At 42.4% G+C, this 22,011-nt stretch overlaps 1 protein-coding gene and 1 long non-coding RNA gene across 6 annotated transcripts in view; both read left to right on the forward strand.

Annotated features, from left to right (window-relative positions):
- The first annotated feature begins 1,775 nt into the window (after positions 1–1,775).
- On the forward strand, positions 1,776–7,455 carry LOC140466627 (uncharacterized). Its single transcript, XR_011955236.1, has 3 exons — positions 1,776–1,916; positions 7,276–7,331; positions 7,430–7,455. It is a non-coding gene; the product is annotated as an uncharacterized lncRNA (long non-coding RNA).
- Positions 7,456–7,547: 92 nt separating this feature from the next.
- Positions 7,548–22,011, forward strand: part of LOC140466697 (troponin T, cardiac muscle isoforms-like) — a 45,358-nt gene continuing 30,894 nt past the window's right edge. Inside the window, exons 1-4 of one of the 5 annotated variants that reach the window (XM_072562169.1) lie at positions 7,548–7,564; positions 18,367–18,405; positions 19,711–19,755; positions 20,898–20,915. The gene's annotated coding sequence lies outside the window, so the exon portion shown is untranslated. The remainder of the gene's footprint in view (positions 7,565–18,366; positions 18,406–19,710; positions 19,756–20,897; positions 20,916–22,011) is intronic. The other 4 variants (XM_072562171.1, XM_072562170.1, XM_072562172.1 and 1 more) reach the window with 4 other exon arrangements.

The following is a 22,011-nucleotide window of genomic DNA, read 5'->3' on the forward strand; positions in this document are numbered from 1 at the left end:
TCATGACTTGGTGGAAGGAAGCCAGTACTGTATACTGCAGACAAACTTGCAGAAGACACAAAAATAGGTGGAAAGGCAGGTTGTAGGAGGGATACAAACAACTTACAAGGAGATATTGATAGGTTAAGTAAGTGCACAAAAGTTGGCACAAGAAGTATAATGCGGGAAAATGTGAACTTGTTCATTTAGAAGGGAGGACAAAATAACGGTATTATTTAAATGAGAAAAACTGCAGAAAGCTGCAACACATAGGGACTTGGGTGCACTTGTGCATGAAATAAAGGTGTAGCAGGTCATAAGGAAGGCTAATGGAATATTAGTCCTGATTTTGAGAGGGTTGGAGTATAAGAGTAGGGAAGTCTTGCTGCAAATATACAAGGTGCTGGTGAAACCACATCTGGAGTACTGTGAGTAGTTTTGGTCCTGTAGGAAATACATTATTTTATTGGAGACAGTTCAGAGAAGGTTCACTAGGGATGATGCCAGGCATGGAGGGATTGTCTTATAAACAAAGGTTAAATATGTGAGGACATTCCTCACTGGAGTTTAGAAGAATGAGAGGTGATCGCATTGAAACACACAGGATCCCTAAGAAACTTGACAGAGTAAACACTGAGAGGATGTTTCCCCTCATGGGAGAATCTAAGACCAGAGGGCATAGTCTCAGAATAAAGTGACTGAGATGAGCATGAATTTCTTCTCTCCGAAGATTGCAAACTCCTTACCATAGAGAGCTGCAGAGGCAGAGTCCTTGTGTACATTCAAGGCTGAGATAGATACATTCTTGATTAGTCTGGGAAATAAAGGATTAAGTGGAAAACGCAGGGAAGTGGATATCAGAAATGTCTGATCAACCATGATCCTATTGAATGGTGGTGCAGGCTCAAAAGACCAAACAGGCCACTCCTGTTCCTGTTTCTTAACAGATAAAGTTTTCTAACAGTCTAACCTCCAACAGTTCTGAACAATCTTAACCAATGGCACAACCTAAACTAAGATCCACAACAATAAAGACTAATTGGTAAACCAATTTCCAGGCTACATTTTTTTTTAGTGTTGTTTGGGTAGATATAAAGGCATTAAAAATAGCTTGCATGGTATAAATGGGATCTTACAGTGCAGCTTATTACAATTATGTCAGGTACCGAAGAAATAATGTTATGAGGGCAGACTGGCACAATTTTCACTGGACAGAAAAACGGGAGCGGAGCGTCAACTGAATGTTCCACAATGAATGAGGAAAGACTTTTGGTTGTGCAGGGTAGATGGTAAGGGATCATCAATTCAAATCAAATATGGAAGGCTAATGAAGAATCCACTGAGGAGTGATTGAGCCAGGAATCAATACATTTTTTAAAAAATGAATGTAGAGCTATTGAGAGTGCAAGACACTAGAATTAGTTTTGATTCTTCTAACTAAGACAAATGTAATGAATGCTGTAAACTTGTATGATTCGATATATACATATGCTTCAGAGCAGCTGGTGCTAACAGCCGGAGGAATTTCAGTCGTATCTGGAATGTAACACTGAAAATGAGATTTGCATCGCAGCAGCTAACTTTACCAACTCGATGACTCCCTGCAGATCCCTCCCACTTCATAAAACTAACAGCTGCTCAGCCTGGTCCCGACCCAATGTATTCAGACCGAAAATGACTTGATACAAATACATTTCCAAAACCTTCCAGCTTCTCCTCTCTCCCCCCATAAATCAACAAATGCGAAACAAAATCGGCCTCACGCACATTTGCTCCAAATAAAATATCGTCCCTCAGCCAATGGGATATCAAGGCGCGGTCACGGGTCGCACGGGTGCGCGCTAAATGTGGCCGCGCACAAGGGTGCGCGCAAATTTGCAGGTTAAGGTGAGGTTGGTGGAGTGAGGTATTGGAGTAGTGCTACTCCTCAAACCTAGGTAAGACAGATATTCTGCATTGCACTTTTTTTCAGGTTGGTTGCTTTTTGTAATTATTGATATTGTAAAAATAAAACAAAGTCGTTTAGAAAACCCTTTCCTATATCTTTAGGATTTAGCGCATCATTACGTCTTCAGTTTTATTAGATATCGTTGTGCAATTAATCATTGGGGTCCTGTTAAAACTCTAGTCTCAATCGTACAGATTCATATTTAAGTTATGGTTAAGATATGTAGGTGCTATGTGAGGAATGCATTTAATTATTTGTGGGGAGTGCTTTGAAATTGGATAACTCAATTGTTTTCTTTGAAAAGTAATTGGGATTGAATAATGCAACCTATGATCGCAATGTTTTTTTTGCATATTGTTTATTGACAGAACTCAGCATGAAATGGTGCAGAAAGTGCACCTGATATGATTAATGATTTGGGATGGCAGTTTGTAAGTGGCTTAAAGGGCTCAAAGCTAATAATCTCCCAGGCATAGATGGTATTTGTCAACAGAGAGAGCGAGATTGTGAAAAGATTTGTGAGGTGCTAAAATAATTGGTAGGGATGAACGAATCACAAGGTCTATGATGTTGGGGTGGGGGTGAGCTGAAGTGTTGGGATGCTGGGTATAATGTGCCACTGGGTTGTAAGCAGATTATTATGTCCAAATTCAAATGAGGGATAGCAAATGTTTTTTAGGGGAAGAAAGATCCATTAGTCTCACACTAATTGTGTGTAGACTAAAAAAATCAAGTATGGACTGTGAATGTCAGGGATATTTACATCAAAAATTAATAATGACCTTGCAAGAGTCTTATCAGAAGGGGGAAGATTCCAACTATCAAACCTCTTAGTCCATGACATGGTGGTTCAATAGTTAGCACTGTTACCTCACAGCACCAAGGATCCAAGTTCAATCCCAGCCTTGGGTGACTGTGCAAACTCCACACAGACATTCTCCCTGTGTCAGTGTGGGTTTCCTCTGGTACTCTGATTTCCTCCCACAGTCCAAACCTGTGCAGGTTAGGTGGATTGGCCATGCTAAATTGCCCATATAGTTCAGGGATGTGCAGACTGGGTGGATTAGTGATGAGAAATGCACTGTGACAGGGATGGAGTGAAATGTAGTTAAGAGGGCCAGTGCGTACTTCATAGCCTGAAAGGCTTGCATCCGCACTGTAGGGATTCTGTGATTCACTGTCTGGGAAGGGGCAGCCAAACTGGGCTAATGTGGTTTACCTAGATTTGCAAAAAAGCACCAATAAAAGATGTTCAGTTTTTGACTTTAAAAATGCTGGTGGTGTAAGTTTCCCAAAAGTCTCTTCAGATTTTCAGATGAGTGGCTGTGGGGATGAGACTGCAGCAGAAGCATCCAACTGAGGCAATGACCAAGGGAGACTTGTGTCATGGGACTCGAGTAGTCCAGAGCTCATAGGTAGAGCATATGGTGCCCACTGTTGGGTGGGTTCAGGGAGTCAGAAGCAGAGGAGCTGATGTGAGGGAGATGGAGTTGCAATGAGGGTTACAACTAGAATACGGTGAGGTTCTCCAAGTTATTACAGATCCAAGCTGACATGTCAAATTGTTAATCTCTCAAGAGAGGAGGGATGAATTGGCTGTCCCTAATCACCTGTCCCCTTGATTGGTCCCAACAAGATTAGTTGAGACAAGATCCCTCCCTTGTGTATGTCCTTCTCTCAGACCAAATGTAAACAAAGCCTATTTAACGAAGCTTTCTTGAGTTCAATTTTTTTAAAAAGTGAGTTATAGTTACCGACCATGAGAAGAATTAATAACTCATACACGCACATCATTAAAAGAGTAAGTCCAAAAATAAATGTTTAAAAACATCTCTCTAGGTGATTCATGAAGAATTGAACAGTGAATACTTGGCTTTGCAGTTTGTCGAAATCCTTTTGTTCTCTTTCCCTTTAACAGTGGTTACCTGGGAGCACTCAGAGTGAGAGAATCCTTCTGTCGACCTGTTTCCGTTTTGAATGCCATGTTAGCAAGCTGGTTTCGAGCATTCATTTGATTAAATGAATTTTACCTGCAAATGCTGGGGTGACTAATGGCTGGTTCTTTGACTATGATCTTCATAACACAATAGTACTCACCCGCAGGCTCTTATTGCATAAAATTCAGTTCGTTAGCATGTCCATTGGTGCAGTCATTTCTTTTTTGAATTTTTAAAAATATTCCTGGAAAGGCAAAATACAAGAAACAAATCAATGAGACATGGCTTTTTGCTGAGAGCGGAAAGATAGTCAGTCTCCTCATTATCATGTTCTGTTAAGATTCTCTCTGTTGTTACCCGAACTCTGCAGATATGACAATCCCTAGTTCTCCCACAGGAATTTGCCAGACGGTACAGTCTGAACAGTCACTTTTTTATTTCAAAGATAAAAACACATTTTGGATTTGAAAGGTAAGAATAGTGCTTCAGGATTTGGGGACATTGACTGGTCTCCCTCATATTTATGACAATGAGGACAGGAGGGATGACTTCATTGTGCGTAAGTCGGATCATTGGAAGGTGAGGTGGTTACAGGTAGATGTGTGGTCCTGGAGGAAGCATTCTTATCCTTTTTGAGTCACAAACATTGCTGTAAAAGTAACCACTTAGTCAGCCCTTACCTTTATTTATTTGCTGCATGCTCCTATAGGGATGGCACGGTGTCTCAGTGCTCAGCACTACAGCCTCACAGAGCCAGGGACCTGGGTTCAGTTCCACCCTTGGCTGGCTGTCTGTTTGAGGTTTGCATATTCTCCCTACATCTGTGTGGGTTTTATCTGGGTGTCCAACATCAAAAAGATATGCAGTTTGGGTAGCTTGGCCATGGGAAATGCAGGTTTATGGGGGTGGTTCTGGGTGGAATGCTCTTTGGAGGGTCAGAGTGGACTCAATGGGCTGAATGACCTGCTTCCACAATGTCAGGTTTCTATTCTATTCAAATTCCCCCTTGCACTGAGTAGATCCCCATTTAAAAGGAAGCACTGTTGTCCCCTTTGGAAACTGGGGGCAAAAAGGTTTACAATGGCTCAAACCTGGATATCTATGTAGCCAACTTTCACAACTTGTTTATTATTGGGTATACACTTAAGGGGATCTGTGTGGTTTGTATCTTGGAATTCCAGGGACTTTGCTTACGGGCAGCTGAGGTAATCAGCAGTGCATCAGGAAACCCCCCAGTAGCCTCCTCATCTTTTCAGAAATAAGAGTACACTTTGCACACAGTGCTGCTCATTTGTCTGGGTGGGAAACACACGCAGAAATCAGCAGTTTGAGGACCCTGCATTCTAAGGATGCCTCGGTTTGTCTGAGCCTCAAACATTGCCCGTCTTAATGAGGGATCTAATGCTTGATTTAGGTTCGCTTGTGGAAATCCGACTTTCTTGAATGGAACCAATGTGAGGTTTTTCATGCAACAGTTTCTGAGTCCATAAGCAGGAGCAGAATTGTTTTCAATAATAATTTGTAACCTCTTGGACAAATATGGGACATGCATGGCTATTATCAAACCAAAGAGTTATCCTTGTCTCAGTGAAAAGTGCAGAATGGCATGCAAGGGGCAGCACCAGGCCCACCTAAAAATTAGTTGTTAACCTGATGAAGCCTCAACACGACTCCTTGTGTGCCAAACAGTAGAAGCCATATACAATGGCCAGAGGTAAGCAATCCCACAACTAACAGATTAGATCTAAACTCTGCAATTGTGCCATATCCATAGTGAATAATGGTGGACAAGTAAACAGCCAACAAGGGGAGGCAGATCCATCAATATCCCCATCCTCTCCATTGAGGGGAATCTAGTGCATTGGTATAAAATATAAGGCTGAAGTATTTCTAACCATCTAAAAACATTAAGTAGATGTTCCATCGGTTTCCAGTGTCATAGATACTGTCTTCAGCCTATTTGATTCACTCAACATGATATCAAGAAATGGCTGAAGAGATTGGATGCTGCGGAGTCTATAGCCCTGACAGCATTCTGGCAATGGTATGGAAATCTTGTGTTTCCTGGAGTATCTACATCCTAGCCAAGCTGTTCTAGTAGAGACTTGACAATGAGGAAGATTTGCTTGGGTCTGTTATTTCCACAAACAACATAGCAACTCCAATTCGGACAATTAGCAGCCTGTCATTAGGGGAGAAAGTTCTCAAATGAGTACAGTCATACTTGGCTGACAGGACGATGTTTGAGATTGTGCAAGTCAGTCATCTCAGTCCAGGATATTGTTACAGATGTTCCTCAGGGCACTGTAATCCATGACCTCCTCTCTATGATAATATTAGAAATCAGAATGTTCACTGATAACAGCAGCATTTAGTACCATTGAAGTCTTCAGATAGTGAAAATGTCCATATCCACTTGCAACAGATTGGGACACCATTCAGGCTTGGCTTGATAAGTGTCAAGTAACATATCTGCTATGCCAGTGCCATTCTCATGACCTAGCCAACAAGGGAGAATCAAACCATTTCTCCTTGACATTCGATGGCAATACCATCACTGAATCCCAACATTGACATCCTAGGGATAATGCAATTCACCAAATACTGAACTGGACCAGCCATATAAATACTGTGACAACAGGTATGTGTCAAACACTGGAAGCTATGAAGTGGTTAACTTGCTTCCTCCCTCTACAAAATCTATCCATCATTTACAGACACAAATCAGGAATGTGATAGAATACTGTCACTTGGCTGGATTGGTGCAGCTCCAACAACACTCAACCACTTCCAGGAAGTGGCAACCCACTCTGTTGGCACCCCATGCACCAACCTAAACATTCACTCCCTCTGCCACTGATGCATGATAGTAACAATGTATGCAAACTACAAGATGCACTGCAACAACTAATCAAGGTTACTTTTGATAGCTCCTTCCAAAATCAGAACCCTTGCCATCTAGAAGGACAAGGGCAGCAGACATTTGGAAACAGCGCCACTTGCAAGTTCCCCTGATGGCACCATATTGATGTTCATTTACTACTGGGTTAAACAGCTGGAGTTCCCTTCCTAACAGCACTTTGGGGGTGTACTTGTAGCAGATAGACTGCAGTGGTTCAAGAAAGTGGCTCATCACCACCTTCTCGAGGGTGATTAGGAAAGGGCAATAGATACTGACCCAGCTCGCAATGCCCACATCCCATGATCCACTTTATACAATAAATCGTCTTCAGCATTCATTCATATTGCTATGAAATGAAGTGCTTCTACTGGGCTTACAACACTCCTGTTAGCTCGGTAGTAAAACACTGAGCTTCTGCAGCAGTGGATTTATTTTTAAATAGGGTTTAGTGATTGTCTGTAAAAAAAAACATAATATTTAAACTTGACACATTTATATTCTTTTTCCAGGTACATTACAATTGTGCAGAGATGGCAGACACTGAAGCTATCTTGGAAGAGCTGCAGTAAGTATATATAATTATGTCTATTATATAACTGTTGAATATAAATGGTTTATTTTGTTGGGATAATATATCCTATGTGCCTTTTCTTTTGCCAACAGGGAGGAGGTGGAAGGTAAGACACTACTGATATTGTTAAATGTTATTTTTTAAAGAAAACAGAATTGGCTTGACATTTACAAAATTGTCAATTTCTTTCTTTTTATCTTCCACAGAGCAAACACCAGTCATAGAAGGTAGAAGATGTCTATTTTCTAGCACACATTGTTATATCGTCTTCCACTTCTTTTATTGTTTTTTTTGGAACGCGAGAGAATTGCTCATTGAAGTGGAGCAGAAATGATACAACATTTTGTATGCATGGGAAAGAATCTAAACCTATTAAGCTGTCAGTCACTGGAAGGAAGTTTTTGAGAATGTGAATGATTTGTGCTATCTATCCTCTGGAGTTTAGAAGAACCAGGTTGACTTAATTGAAGCACATAAGACCCTGGGAGGCCTGAGGTGGATGTGGGAAGATGTTTCCTCTTGTGGAAATATCAAATACTAGGGGTCATGTTTTAATAATAAGGGGTCATCCATTTAAAATCAGGTTGAGGAAAGAAAATATTTCATGTTACACTTGTATAGGACTTTGGATTGGCCACATTTGGAATACTTCATATAGTTCTGGTTGCCACATTACCAGAAGGCTGTAGATGCTTTGGAGAGCAAGCAGAGGAGATTCACCAGGATATTGCTTGGTATGGTGGGCGCTAGCTATAAAGAGGTTGAGTAGATTAGGATTATTTTCAGTAAAAAGACAGAGGTTGAGAGGGCACCTGATTGAGGTCTACAAAATCATGGGAGATGTAGACCGGGATAGCTAGAAGCTTTTTCCTGGAGTGGGGGACTCTGGTACGAGGGAGCCATGATTTCAAGGTGAGAGGGGAACAGTTTTAAGGGAGATATGCGTGTAAAGTCCTTTATGCAGAGGGTGATTGGTGCCTAGAACATGCTAGCGGAGGTAGCAGAGGCCAGCTTGATAGTATCATTTAAAATATATCTAGACAGGTACATGTATGGGCAGGGAGCAGAGGGATACAGTTCCTTGGAAAATAGGTGACAGGCGCAGGCTTGGATGGCTGAAGGGCCTGTTCGTGTGCTGTAATTTTCTTTTGTTCTTTGTTATGTAGGGAGTTTGTAAGCCATTGGAATTCCCTTCCTGAAAAGTAGTGGATGCAGATTTTAAGTATTTTTAAGGCAGAGGCAGATTCTTGACTACCAAGAGGATGAAAAATTATTCTGGGATGCAAAGGAATGTAGAATTGAGATTAAAATCAGATCAACCATAATCCTGTTGAATGATAGAGCCGGCTTGAAGGGTCAATTGGTCTACTCTTGTTCCTTATTCATATACACTAAAATAAAAGAATGGAAAAATGAGTTGTTAATACTGTAACATGTGTCCCCAGGGAGACCAGCACTTAGAGTAAAATACAAGTATAACTCCATGTGTCTGCCTTCAGAAAATTAGGGATAGTGTCTCCAACCTGAGATTCCTGGTTGACAGAGCCAGTCATTCACCTTCCTCTTGTGTGTCGCTTTCTAAAGTGCGGTAACTAATCTTAAGCACAGTGGAGCATATTTTCCAGTTGGCAACATTGATCTTGTTGGCACCAAATGTATGCGAATGTTTCGAATTCCGGTGGACCTTTCCCTTTACTTGATGTCCATTTCACTTAATAAATTACATGATTTATCGGGTATCATTTTATTCCAAGCCAGTCTCAATGTCTAAAGTATTTCACAGAAGTCTTAACCTAATCTAAGTGGTACAGGATGTTTTGAAACGCATAAAAGTGGATAAATCCCTAGGACATGATCAGATGTACCCTAGAACTCTGTGGGAAGCTAGGGAAGTGATTTCTGGACTTCTTACTGAGATATTTGTATCATCAATAGTCACAGGTGAGGTGCTGGAAGACTGGAGGTTGGCTAACGCGGTGCCATTGTTTAAGAAAGATGGTAAGGACAAGCCAGGGAACTATAGACCAGTGAGACGAAAGTAAGGACTGCAGATGCTGGAGATTGGAATCAAGATTAGAGTGGTGCTGGAAAAGCACAGCAGGTCAGACAGCTTCCGAGGAGCAGGAAACTCAATGTTTCGGACAAAAGTCCTTCATCAGGAATCAGCCCTCCTGACCTGCTGTGCTTTTCTAGTATCACACTAATCTTGACTATAGACCAGTGAGCCTGATGTTGGTGGTGGGCAAGTTGTTGGAGGGAATCCTGAGGGACAGGATGTACATGTATTTGAAAAGGCAAGGACTGATTAGGGATGGTCAACATGGCTTTATGCATAGGAAATCATGTCTCACAAACTTGACTGAGTTTTTTGAAGAAGTAACAAAAGGATTGATGAGGGCAGAACAGTAGAATTGATCTATATGGACTTCAGTAAGGCATTCGACAAGGTTCCCCATGGGGGAATGGTGAGCAAGGTTAGATCTCACGGAATACAGGGAAAACTCACCATTTGGATACAGAACTGGCTCAAAGGTAGAAGGCAGAGGGTGGTGGTGGAGGGTTGTTTTTCAGACTGGAGGCCTGTGACTAGTGGAGTGCCACAAGGATCGGTGATGGGTACACTTCATTTATATAAATGATTTTGATGTGAGCGTAAGAGGTGTAGTTAGTAAGTTTGATATGACACCAAAATTGGAGGTGTAGCAGACAGCAAAGAAGTTTACCTCCGATTACAACAGGATCTTGATCAGATGGGCCAATGCGCTGAGAAGTGACAGATGGAGTTTAATTTAGATAAATGTGAGGTACTGCATTTTTGGAAAGCAAATCTTTGCAGGACTTATACACTTAACAGTAAGGTTCTAGGGAGTGTTGCTTAACAAAGAGACTTTGGAATAGCTTGAAAGTGGAGTCACAGGTAGATAGGATAGTGAAGAAGGCATTTGGTATGCTTTTCTTTATTGGTCAGAGTATTGAGTACAGGAGTTGGGAGGTCACTGTTGTGGCTGTACAGGAGATTGGTTAGGCCATTGTTGGAATATTGCATGCAATTCTGGTCTCCTTCCTATCGGAAAGATGTTGTGAAACTTGAAAGGGTTCCAAAAGGATTTACAAGGATGTTTCCAGGGTTGGAGGATTTGAGCTACAAGGAGAGGCTGAACAGGCTGGGGCTGTTTTCCCTGGAGCGTCGGAGGCTGAGAGGTGACCTTATAGAGGTTTATAAAATCATGAGGGGCATGGATAGGATAAATAGGCAAAGTCTTTTCCCTGGGGTCGGGGAGTCCAGGACTAGAGGGCATAGGTTAGGGTGAGAAGAGAAAGATATAAAAGAGACCTAAGGGGCAACTTTTTCACGCAGAGGGTGGTACATGTGTGGAATGAGCTGCCAGAGGAAGTGGTGGAGGCTGGTACAACTCCAACATTTGAAAGGCATCTGGATGGGTATATGAATAGGAAGGGTTTGAAGGGATATAGGCTGGGTGCTGGCAAGTGGGGCTAGATTGGGTTGGGATATCTGGTTGGACCGAAGGGTCTGTTTCTGTGCTGTACATCTGACTCTGCCAACCTTGCTACAGTTAGTCTCTATTGCCAATCAAAAGCAACCTTGATATCCACATCTGATCTTGTAGACAACTTGGTCATAATTAATTAGACTGAGAAAAGCTCTTTACTTCATAGATACATTTTCCTTTCGTATTTGGTCCCGTCATTCAAGTTAAGCAATTTGTATGTATCTAAAGAGAAATTGAATTTTTGTTTTGCGAGGTGATTTGTACAACCCCATATTACAAAGGAAGTGTGTTTCTTGCCAATTTGAAAAAGATTTCAATCATCTACGAAGCTACCAGAAAGAAGCATTGAAATTGGCAAGCTTCATTGTTTCGGGTTACTTTTGTTATATTGCTGTGTGTCTGTGTCTGATTTCAACAAGCAAATCATGCTGAGGAACAGCCTGCAGAGATGGTATTTAAAGGGATTCTTCCCTCTGTTTTGGTTGAATATCTGGTTAGTCATTGTAATGACTTATGGAGTTTTTTGTTTGGATGAATGTTGGCTAGAAGTCAAGTATCGAGTTTTTTAAAAAAAATAATATGAGTCATCACCTTTTGAGAAAGTTTTCTCTACTTTTACTTTCAACATAGTTAATTTTATGATAGATCTTCTGTTGGAGCTGGAGGCTGAAGAGGGATCAATAAGGATAATTTCATAAACTGGTGGTTTTACATGAAGAGGGATAAAGAGCAGGTAGGTGCAGAAGGCCATACACCATATGGATTTTCAAGCATGTGTTGTCGACCTGGACCTGTCATGAGGTAGACATAACTAGCTTCAATCTCACTGTGGTTGGTGTCATTGGTTATTGAGGGTCCACACAGGACCTGAAGAGCACTTGTGAAGGCTGTAAATGCTGATAGTGCTGATATTCTGCTCCACATTTCTGCTCTGCTGAAACAAGTGGCATTAGCAGCATTGCTGCATCCAACGTGATTTACCCTGTGCTGCTGCATCTGGGATGTCATGAATGCCCCTCTATGCTAAGAGGAATTAATCAATCTATTGAGGTAGCAAAGTAAGAATGCTGGGAACTTTGCAAGGATAGGTAGCTTTACACACTGACTGCTAAGTATGTTAACAGCAAGGAGATTTGACTCTCTGATTATCCAGCTAGTGTGTAACAACATGCAATGCATAATGCCTGTTGGTTGCTGCCTTCCTTGGAGCATTCAATTGCCTGCATTTCAACCTGGCTGTACAGATACCTCTGAGCTTGGTGCTGGGCAAGCCAGATGGTAAGTAGGAGACTTGCTGATTATACTGAGTTTTATGCTTCTGCCAGCTCATTGCTCAATGCTTTTATCGCCAGTCTTTTTGCGGACACTTTATCCTCCAAGTGATGAGCATGGAGCTTGGAAACTTTCTTGTTCAGTGTTTGGAAGACTTATTTCTCTCCTTTTTACAGTCATTCAGCAGGGAAACAGAGTCTTCGGTCCAACCAGTCCATGCTGAACATAATCTCAAACTAAACTAGTTCCACCTGCCTGCTCCTGGCCCATATCCTTCCAAACCTTTCCAAATGTCGTCATCGTTGTAATTGTACCCGCATCCGCCACTTCCTCAGGAAGTTCATTCCACAGGCAAACCACCCTCTGTGTAAAAAGGTTTGCCTCCTTATGTCTTTTTTTTAAATCTCTCTCCGCTCATCTTAAATATGTGCCCCCTATTCTTGAAACTCCCCTCCTTAGGGAACAGACAGCTAGCATCAAATCCTTTTATACCCCTCATTATTTTATAAACTGCTATCAGGTCACTTCTCTTTTGTGCCAGAAACTGTGTCAGAAATTCTGGATGTAGGACTCTTTTTTTTTTCTACCTATCCACCACTGTTGGACTGCTTTCTTGGGATATGAGCATCATTAACATTTGTGGTCCTTCCCTCGATGTCCTTGAAGGTGACTGTGAGCTGGCTCCCTTTGTCTCCCGTGTAGATTAGCTCCATCCTCAGATCTGTTCTGGAGAGAGTTCCAGCATTTTGACCCAGATTTGGTGAGGGGGTATCAATTTAATTAGGAGGGCCTGTAAATAGGAGGACAGCTGGCCGATGGTGCACTGCCATTGATCTGCTGCCCATGTTCTTCTGGCTGGTAGAGGGTGGAAGTTTGGAAGATGCTTTCACAAAGGCCTTAATGATGCACATTCTTGTCAGTGTCTGAATGTCACAGATGTCCTGGATCGTTTCAAGTAACTTGTTTCCAGCATTCTCCTGATCAGTGCCTTATAGATGCTGCACAGATTTTCAGGAATCAGGAGGAGAGTTGCTCAACTCCAATCTCTCATCTGTTGTTGTAGCCTTAGTATAATCTGACAGGTCCAGTTCAGTTTCTGATCAATGGTAATCCACAGGATGTTGATGATGGGGGATTCCACAGCAGTCATGCTGTTTAAAGTCAGAGAGAGATGATTAATTAGAAAAGATTATTATCAGATACTTGTGTGGCATTAGGATTACTGTGGAAAATTGCAGTCAAGATGCATCTCCAATTTTTGGGAGTTGGAGTCTGCATTTAAATGGCTTTGGGAATAAACCCCTGTCACGTCTTTGTTTGTCACTATCTTCCCAAGCTCAAGACAGGAAGGAGGGAGTGCCAATGAATAGCACAATTGCTGGAAACTCACCAAGTCATAGAGTCATAGAGATGTACATCATGGAAACAGACCCTTCAGTCCAACCCATCCATGCCAACCAGATATCGCAACCCAATCTAGTCCCACCTGCCAGCACCCGACCCATATCCCTCCAAACCTTCCTATTTATATACCCATCCAAATGCCTCTTAAATGTTGCAATTGTACCAGCCTCCACCACTTTGTGTGGAAACGTTGCCCCATAGGTCTCTTTGATATCTTTCCCCTCTCACCCTAAACCTATGCCCTCTAGTTCTGGACTCCCTGACCCCAGGGAAATGACTTTGTCTATTTATCCTATCCATGTGCCTCATAATTTTGTAAACCTCTAAGGTCACCCCTCAGCCTCTGATGCTCCAGGGAAAACAGCCCCAGCCTGTTCAGCCTCTCCCCTTAGCTCAAATCCTCCAACCCTGTCAACATCCTTGTAAATCTTTTCTGAACCCTTTCAAATTTCACAACATCTTTCCGATAGGAAGGAGACCAGAATTGCACGCAATATTCCAACAGTGTCCTGTACAGCTGCAACATGACCTCCCAACTTCTGTACTATATACTCTGACCAATAAAGGAAAGCATACCAAACGCTTTCTTCGTTATCCTATCTACCTGCGACTCCACTTTCAAGGAGCTATGAATCTGCCCTCCAAGGTCTCTTTGTTCAGCAACACTCCCTAGGACCTTACCATTAAGTGTATAAGTCCTGCTAAGATTTGCTTTCCCAAAATGCAGCACTTTGCATTTATCCGAATTAAACTCCATCTGTCACTTCTCAGCCCATTGGCCCATCTGGTCAAGATCCTGCTGTAATCCTGTTACCACCCTCTTCGCTGCCCACTACACCTCTAGTTTTGGTGTCATCTGCAAACTCACTAACTTTACCTCTTATGCTCACATCCAAATCATTTATGTAAATGAGAAAAGTAGAGGACTCCGCATCGATCCTTGTGGCACTCCACTGGTCACAGGCCTCCAATCTGAAAACACCCCTCCACCACCACCCTCTGTCTTCTACCTTTTGAGCCAGTTCTGTATCCAAATGGCTGTATTCCGTGAGGTCTAACCTTGCTAATCAGTCTCCCATGGGGAACCTTGTTGAACGCCTTACTGAAGTCCATATAGATCACATCTACCGCTCTGCCCTCATCAATCCTCTTTGTTACTTCTTCAAAAAACTCAATCAAGTTTGTGGGACATGATTTCCCACACACAAAGCTATCCCTATCCCTAATCAGTCCTTGCCTTACCAAATACATGTACATCCTGTCCCTCAGGATTCCCTCCAACAACTTGCCCACCACTGAGGTCAGGCTCACCGGTCTGTATTCTCTGGCTTGTCCTTACCACCCTTCTTAAACAGTGGCACCACGTTTGCCAACTTCCAGTCTTCCGGTGCCTCACCTGTGACTATCGATGATACAAATATCTCAGCAAGAGGCCCACCAATCACTTGTTTAGCTTCGCACAGAGTTCTAGGGTACACCTGATCAGGTCCTGGGGATTTATCCACCTTTACCCATTTCAAGACATCCAGAACTTCCTCTGTAATATGGACATTTTGCAAGATGTAGGCAAAATCAAGGACTGCAGATGCTTGTCTCTTTGGCTATGTAGAACAATTCCGTAGTTACATCGGCACCACTCCCCACCTCTTCCTCTGCTACATTGATGACTGCATTGGCGCCACCTCGTCCTCTCGCGAGGAGGTTGAGCAGTTCATCAACTTTACCAACACATTCCACCCCGACCTTAAATTCACTTGGACAATCTCTGACACCTCCCTTCCCTTCCTGGACCTCTCCGTCTCCATTAATGACGACCGACTTGACACTCACATTTTTTACAAATCCACCGACTCCCACAGCTACCTGGTTACACCTCTTCCCACCCTATCTCTTGCAAAAATGCCATCCTATATTCCCAATTTCTCCACCATATCTGCTCCCAGGAGGACCAGTTCCACCACAGAATACAGCAGATGGCTTCCTTCTTTAGAGACTGCAGTTTCCCTTCCCACGTGGTTAAAGATGCCCTCCAACACTCCACATCCTGCCCCTCCGCCCTGAAACCACACCCCTCCAACCGTAACAAGGACAGAATCCCCTGGTGCTCACCTTCCATCCTACCAACCTTCGCATAAACCACATCATCTGATGACATTCCCGCTACCTCCAAACAGACCCCACCACCAGGGAATATTTCCCTCCCCAACCCATTTCTGCATTCCACAAAGACCGTTCCTTCCGTGATTACCTGGTCAGGTCCACGCTCCCCAACAACCCACCCTCCCATCCTGGCACCTTACCCTGCCACCGCAGGAATTGGAAAACCTGCGCCCACATCGCCCCTCTCACCTCCATTCAAGGCCCCAAAGGAGCCTTCCGCATCCATCAAAGTTTTACCTGCACGTCCACCAATATCATTTATCGGATCCGTTGCTCCCGATGCGGTCTCCTCTACATTGGGGAGACTGGATGCCTCCTAGCAGAGCGCTTTAGGGAACATCTCTGGGACACCCGCACCAATCAACCACACCACCCTGTGGCCCAACATTTCAACTCCCCCTCCCACTCTGCTGAGGACATGGAGGTCCTGGGCCTCCTCCACCACTGTTCCCTCACCACCCGACGTCTGAAGGAAGAACGCCTCATCTTCCACCTCAGAACACTTCAACTCCAGGACATCAATGTGATGTTCACCAGTTTCCTCATTTCCCCTTCCCCCACCTTACCCCAGTTCCAACCTTCCAGCTCAGCACTGCCTCCTTGACCTGTCCTACCTGCCTATCTTCCTTTTCACCGATCCACTCCACCCTCCTCTGTGACCTATCACCTCCATCCCCACCCCCACTCACCTATTGTACTCTATGCTACTTTCTCCCCCCCGCCCCCCACTCACCCCACCCCATTCTATTTATCTCCCCACTCTGCAGGCACCCTGCCTCTATTCCTGATGAAGGGCTTTTGCCCGAAACGTTGATTTTCCTGCTCCTCGTATGCTGCCTGACCTGCTGTGCTTTTCCAGCACCACTCTAATCTAGATTTTGCAAGATGTCACCATCTATTTTCCTACAGTCTATATCTTCCATATCCTTTTCCACAGTAAATACTGATGCAAAATATTAATTTAGTATCTTCCCCCATTTTCTGTGGCTCCACACAAAGGCCGCCTTGCTGATCTTTGAGGGGCCCTATTCTCTCCCTAGTTACCCTTTTGTCCTTTATGTATTTGTAAAAACTCTTTGGATTCTCCTTAATTCTATTTGCCAAAGCTATCTCATGTCCACTTTTTGCCTTCCTGATTTCCCTCTTAAGTATACTCCTACTTGCTTTATACTCTTCTAAGGATTCACTCGATCTCTTCTGTCTATACCTGACATGTGCTTCCTTCTTTTTCTTAACCAAACCCTCAATTTCTTAGTCATCCAGCATTCTCTATACCTACCAGCCTTCCCTTTCCCTAAAAGGAAGATACTTTCTCTGGATTCTCGTTATCTCCTTTCTGAAGGCTTCCTATTTTCCAACCGTCCCTTTACCTGCGAACATCTGCCCCCATTCAGCTTTCAAAAGTTCTTGCCTAATACCGTCAAAATTGGCCTTTCTCCAATTTAGAACTTCAACTTTTAGATCTGGTCTATCCTTTTCCGTCATTATTTTAAAGCTAATAGAATTATGGTCGCTGGCCCCAAAGTGCTCCCCCACTGACACCTCAGACACCTGCCCTGCCTTATTTCCCAAGAATAGGTCAAGTTTTGCACCTTCTGTAGTGGGTACATCCACATTGAATCAGAACATTTTCTTGTATACACTTAACAAATTCCTCACCATCTAAATCTTTAACACTATGGCAGTCCCAGACCATGTTTTGACAGTTAAAATCCCCGACCATAATCACCCTATTATTCTTAGACAGCTGAGATCTCCTTACAAGTTTGTTTCTCAATTTCCCTCTGACTATTAGGGGGTCTATAATACAATCCCAATAAGGCGATCATCCCTTTCTTATTTCTCAGTTCCATCCAAATAATTTCCCTGGCTGTATTTCTGGGAATATCCTCCCTCAGCACAGCTTATTAATCCAATTGTGCATGGGAATGAATGTGGCTCCATTCTCCTGTGAATGGTGTGTGAACTATTTCTGTAGTGACTCTAAGTGAATTTCCCGAAATGCACACCTTTTATAGTAGGATAGTCGCGGGGTATATGATCTGAGCTGTCCTACATCTAATAGATAAACTTGCTGATTTATCGTTGTTGTGGTTCTGTTCGCCGAGCTGGGAATTTGTCTTGCAAATGTTTCGTCCCCTATCTAGGTGACATCCTCAGTGCTTGGGAGCCTCCTGTGAAGCGCTTCTGTGCTGTTTCCTCCGGCATTTATAGTGGCCTGTCTCTGCCGCTTCCGGTTGTCAGTTCGAGCTGTCCACTGTAGTGGCCGGTATATTGGGTCCAGGTCGATGTGTTTGTTGATAGAGTCTGTGGATGAGTGCCATTATGGCACACTATCAACAAACACATCGACCTGGACCCAATATACCGGCCACTACAGCAGACAGCTCGAACTGCCAACCGGAAGCGGCAGGGACAGGCCACTATAAATGCCGGAGGAACCAGCACAGAAGCGCTTCACAGGAGGCTCCCAAGCACTGAGGATGTCACCTAGACAGGGGACGAAACGTTTGCAAGACAAATTCCCAGCTCGGCGAACAGAACCACAAAAACGAGCACCCGAGCTACAAATCTTCTCCCAAAATTTGCTGATTTATCGGTGATGTCTTTATAACCATTTCTAAACAAAACCAAGAGTATCTTTCTAAGTTGCTGTTTTAACTAAAGTTTCTTTCTTTTAGAAGAAGAAACACAAAATGAAGAGGCCAAATTGGAACAAGGTAAAATTGCCAACATTCTGAACAAAGTTGTCATTTATCTCTGCTTTCCACTGTCTTGTTCATAATGGTAGTCGAAGTGGCAGGTATTATTTAACTTTGTAGGTTAGTTTTTTTTAGAACAGCAAAAGACATTACAAGTGACGAAGGAGACATTGCAGCAGAGAGCACCTGATTTCTGTGTGGATGTTGCACATCCACCGCCGGCAAAACTGGAAATATTATGTGCACATGGCTCAAGAATTCTTAGGAATGAAGTCTCTTAAAGAGATCCAGAACACCCTCCAACTGCCAACCTTGTTTAAGGCCAACGTTAGATGGGTATTTCCTGGGGACAACTGCATACAGTTTGAAGTCCTAGATGTGTTCTGCCCTAATTATCCACTCTGAACTCCCATAAAGCTCTAGTTCATGCACCTGAAACTGGTCCTCGCGAACACAGCCTTTGACTCAGTTGGTTGTGACTTGAGTGGTTGGTCAGAGATTTCAAATTCAATCACTGTGTCAGAATATACACCCATTATCTATCATACCATTATACGGGGAGAATATTACAGTTTTGTTTTAGAAGTGCTGTAACTCTGCGGCATTAGATCAGAGTTTTCCCTGCCTGTGCATTGGCGTGTTTAAAGACCTCATGACAGTATTCAATGGAGATTACTTAGTTGGTGTCCTGGCCATCATTTATTCCATAATTATCTTTCTATTAAACCAAGACAATCTGTTTGGGAATTAATCTTCATATATTCAGAATGTAGCAATTTGTGGCAGTTTGTAGTAATTTGCATTGCAAAAATATGATTTACATTATAAAATGTTTGTGGCAGCTGGTTTCTGTTCTTTTTGACCCCCAATAATTTTTGCAAGTTGAAAAGAAATTGCCTCTGATTTCAGCTAAACAAAACTAATATTTTAAGTGTTTGCAGACTTTCACATGATTTTGAACTAACCATTGCAATGGATGGAAAAATCAATGGTGATTAATACTTTTGGGTATTTTAAAGGATTTTTGTGCGTGACATCAACTGATTTGTGGAAATTGACAAAATATGATTCTGCAAACTGCTAGTGTAAATTTCAAAAATGAGGTGCTGAGTATTAATGCATTTTGCTTGAGCTATTCAAAGATTTATTATACCACACATTGTAATCAATTTCGAGCATTTCCAAAGTGCTAATTGAGCACTTTTCAATTCCAATGCATCAGCAGTATGTTCATCAAAAGAAAGTGAGCAACAGTACATAACGTGTGCCATGATTTTTCAGAGCCGGACACTGATTTGTTCTATGTCTTTCCATGTCTGGTAGAATCCGATTTATCTGCACTTCAGACTGAACAACCAATTCTTGAAGGTACATCCTTTGTCCATGTGCTGATAACATGTTTGACTAAAGTACAGTCTACAGAGTGAGGTTGTCTTAACTTTGCAAAATCCTCATATTTTAATCATTACTGACTTGTACAATGGTTTATTTTCTCTCTCTCTGATGCACAAATATGGCAGATTTTCCCAGAAAATAGGTTGGAGAAAGTGAGGACTGCAGATGCTGGAGAGTTAGAGTTGAAAAGTGTGTTGCTGGAAAAGCACAGCCGGTCAGGCAGCATCCGAGGAGCAATAGTCGATGTTTCAGGCATAAGCCCTTTAAAAACGTCGCCTCTCCTGCTCCTCAGATGCTGCCTGACCTGCTGTGCTTTTCCAGCACCACTCTCTTGACTCAGGAAATATGTTGGCTTAAATTACACTTAGGTTTGCATTGTTGTCACTGAGTAGTAAAATCAACAAATCATGGTATCTATACATATAACCATTTGCAGATTTAAAAATCAAACCCAACCTATCTAATACTATCACTTAAGCTGTGTGTTGTTTGAAACTTTTTGATGCTTACAATCTGCCAAGCCTTAAAATTTAGATAAGTATTAACAATTGGCATTTTTACTGTACTTAACTCAAAATCTGTTACAAGTGGCTTAGATGCATTGGTAGAAACTTTAAAATATTGTAATGTGGAAGCAAATCAACCATCTGTTCTAGACCAATTTGATTTGTCTTTTTGAAAGACTTAAAATTAAATCGGTTCAACTATAAGATAGCAGGTTCAATACTTAATGTTTAAGTTAAACAGATTAAGTTAAACACCGTGGGCGGCACGGTGGCACAGCAGTTAGCACTGATGCCTCACAGCACTAGATACCCAGGTTGAATTCCTGCCTCAGGCGACTGACTGTGTGGAGTTTGTACATTCTCCCTGTGTCTGTGTGGGTTTCCTCCGGGTGCTCCGGTTTCCTCCCACAGTCCAAAAATGTGCAGGTTAGGTGAGTTGGCCACGCTAAATTGCCCGTAGTGTTAGGTGTAGGGGAATGGGTCTGGGCGGGTCGGTGTGGACTTGTTGGGCCGAAGGGCCTGTTTCCACACTGTAAGTAATCTAATCAAGGATTAAAAAAATTTTTTTAAACTTTTTGTTAATTTCCAAAGTTTTTATTTTCTCTTTAGCAGAAGATGCAGAAGAAGGTATGTTCAATTTTAATGGCTTTTTTTTGTATTTGTATGGAATGAATTCTATTTGACAGGATTACAATCTGTTAATTTTGGAGATTTTTATTAAACTTTGACACAGACAAGTATACAGTTGAAAGACTTTTTCAGTGGACAAATCAAACAATCAATAAATAATTTTTGTTTTGATACAAAAGTGTAAATGAGCAAGCTAGAAACTTAGGTATAGCCATTTAAACTGCAACTGCTGAACTAGACTGGACCTGTACTTCAGAAACAAAGAGGCACATTGGGTGCACATCCAATCAAGACTGCTGGGTGCACAGGTCCAGTATAAAACAGACCTAACCGATGACTAATGGTAACCTTCATAAGCCCACAGCCAATCATAAATTTGCAACATATTGATCCCGATTGTCCAAAAATGCTAGAATTTAGACATTAAAATCCACCTTGTAATGGATCAGCAGCCTGTTGATAATCAGTAAGCTCTGGAGCTTCTCAGGCACATACATGGATCCAGTAAGTAAAGCAGTTGCCATCTAAACCAGCCAATTGCCGAGTTTCCTGATATATGAAAAATATTGTTGACTTAAGGATGAAAATTTGAACGATAATGCTCCCAGGCTCATTTTATTACATGTAATACTGCAGCCCACCTCCTTGCATCAGGTTGGTCACCTATTCGGCTTCCAATTTCAGCTGGAGCCAGCAGTGGGTGTTGGTCTGAGTTTGTCTCCTACCTGGCCTGTTTTGTTATAGCTCTGTAATTGAGGGAATAATATAAGCAGCATTCTTTGGATAATTTGCAGAAGGGATTAATAAGTTGTCTTGGTCAATCTGTCAAAGTAAAGCCTAAATCCAATATTGAATAGGGCCTAAGCAGCGCCAATAAATTTGTTGAGTTTATCGTTATCAACAATCTAAGACTGTTACCAAAACAGAAGCTGCGGGAAAAGCTTAGCAGGTCTGGTAGCATCTGTGAAGAGAAATCAAATTTAACATTTCAGGTCTGGTGACCCTTCCTCAGAACCCAGACCCGAAACATTAACTCTGATTTCTCTGCACAGATGTTGCCAGACCTACTGAGCTTTTCCAGCAGCTTCTATTT

The sequence above is a fragment of the Chiloscyllium punctatum genome, chromosome 44 (assembly GCF_047496795.1).
Source record: "Chiloscyllium punctatum isolate Juve2018m chromosome 44, sChiPun1.3, whole genome shotgun sequence".
NCBI classification, from domain to species: Eukaryota; Metazoa; Chordata; class Chondrichthyes; order Orectolobiformes; family Hemiscylliidae; genus Chiloscyllium; species Chiloscyllium punctatum.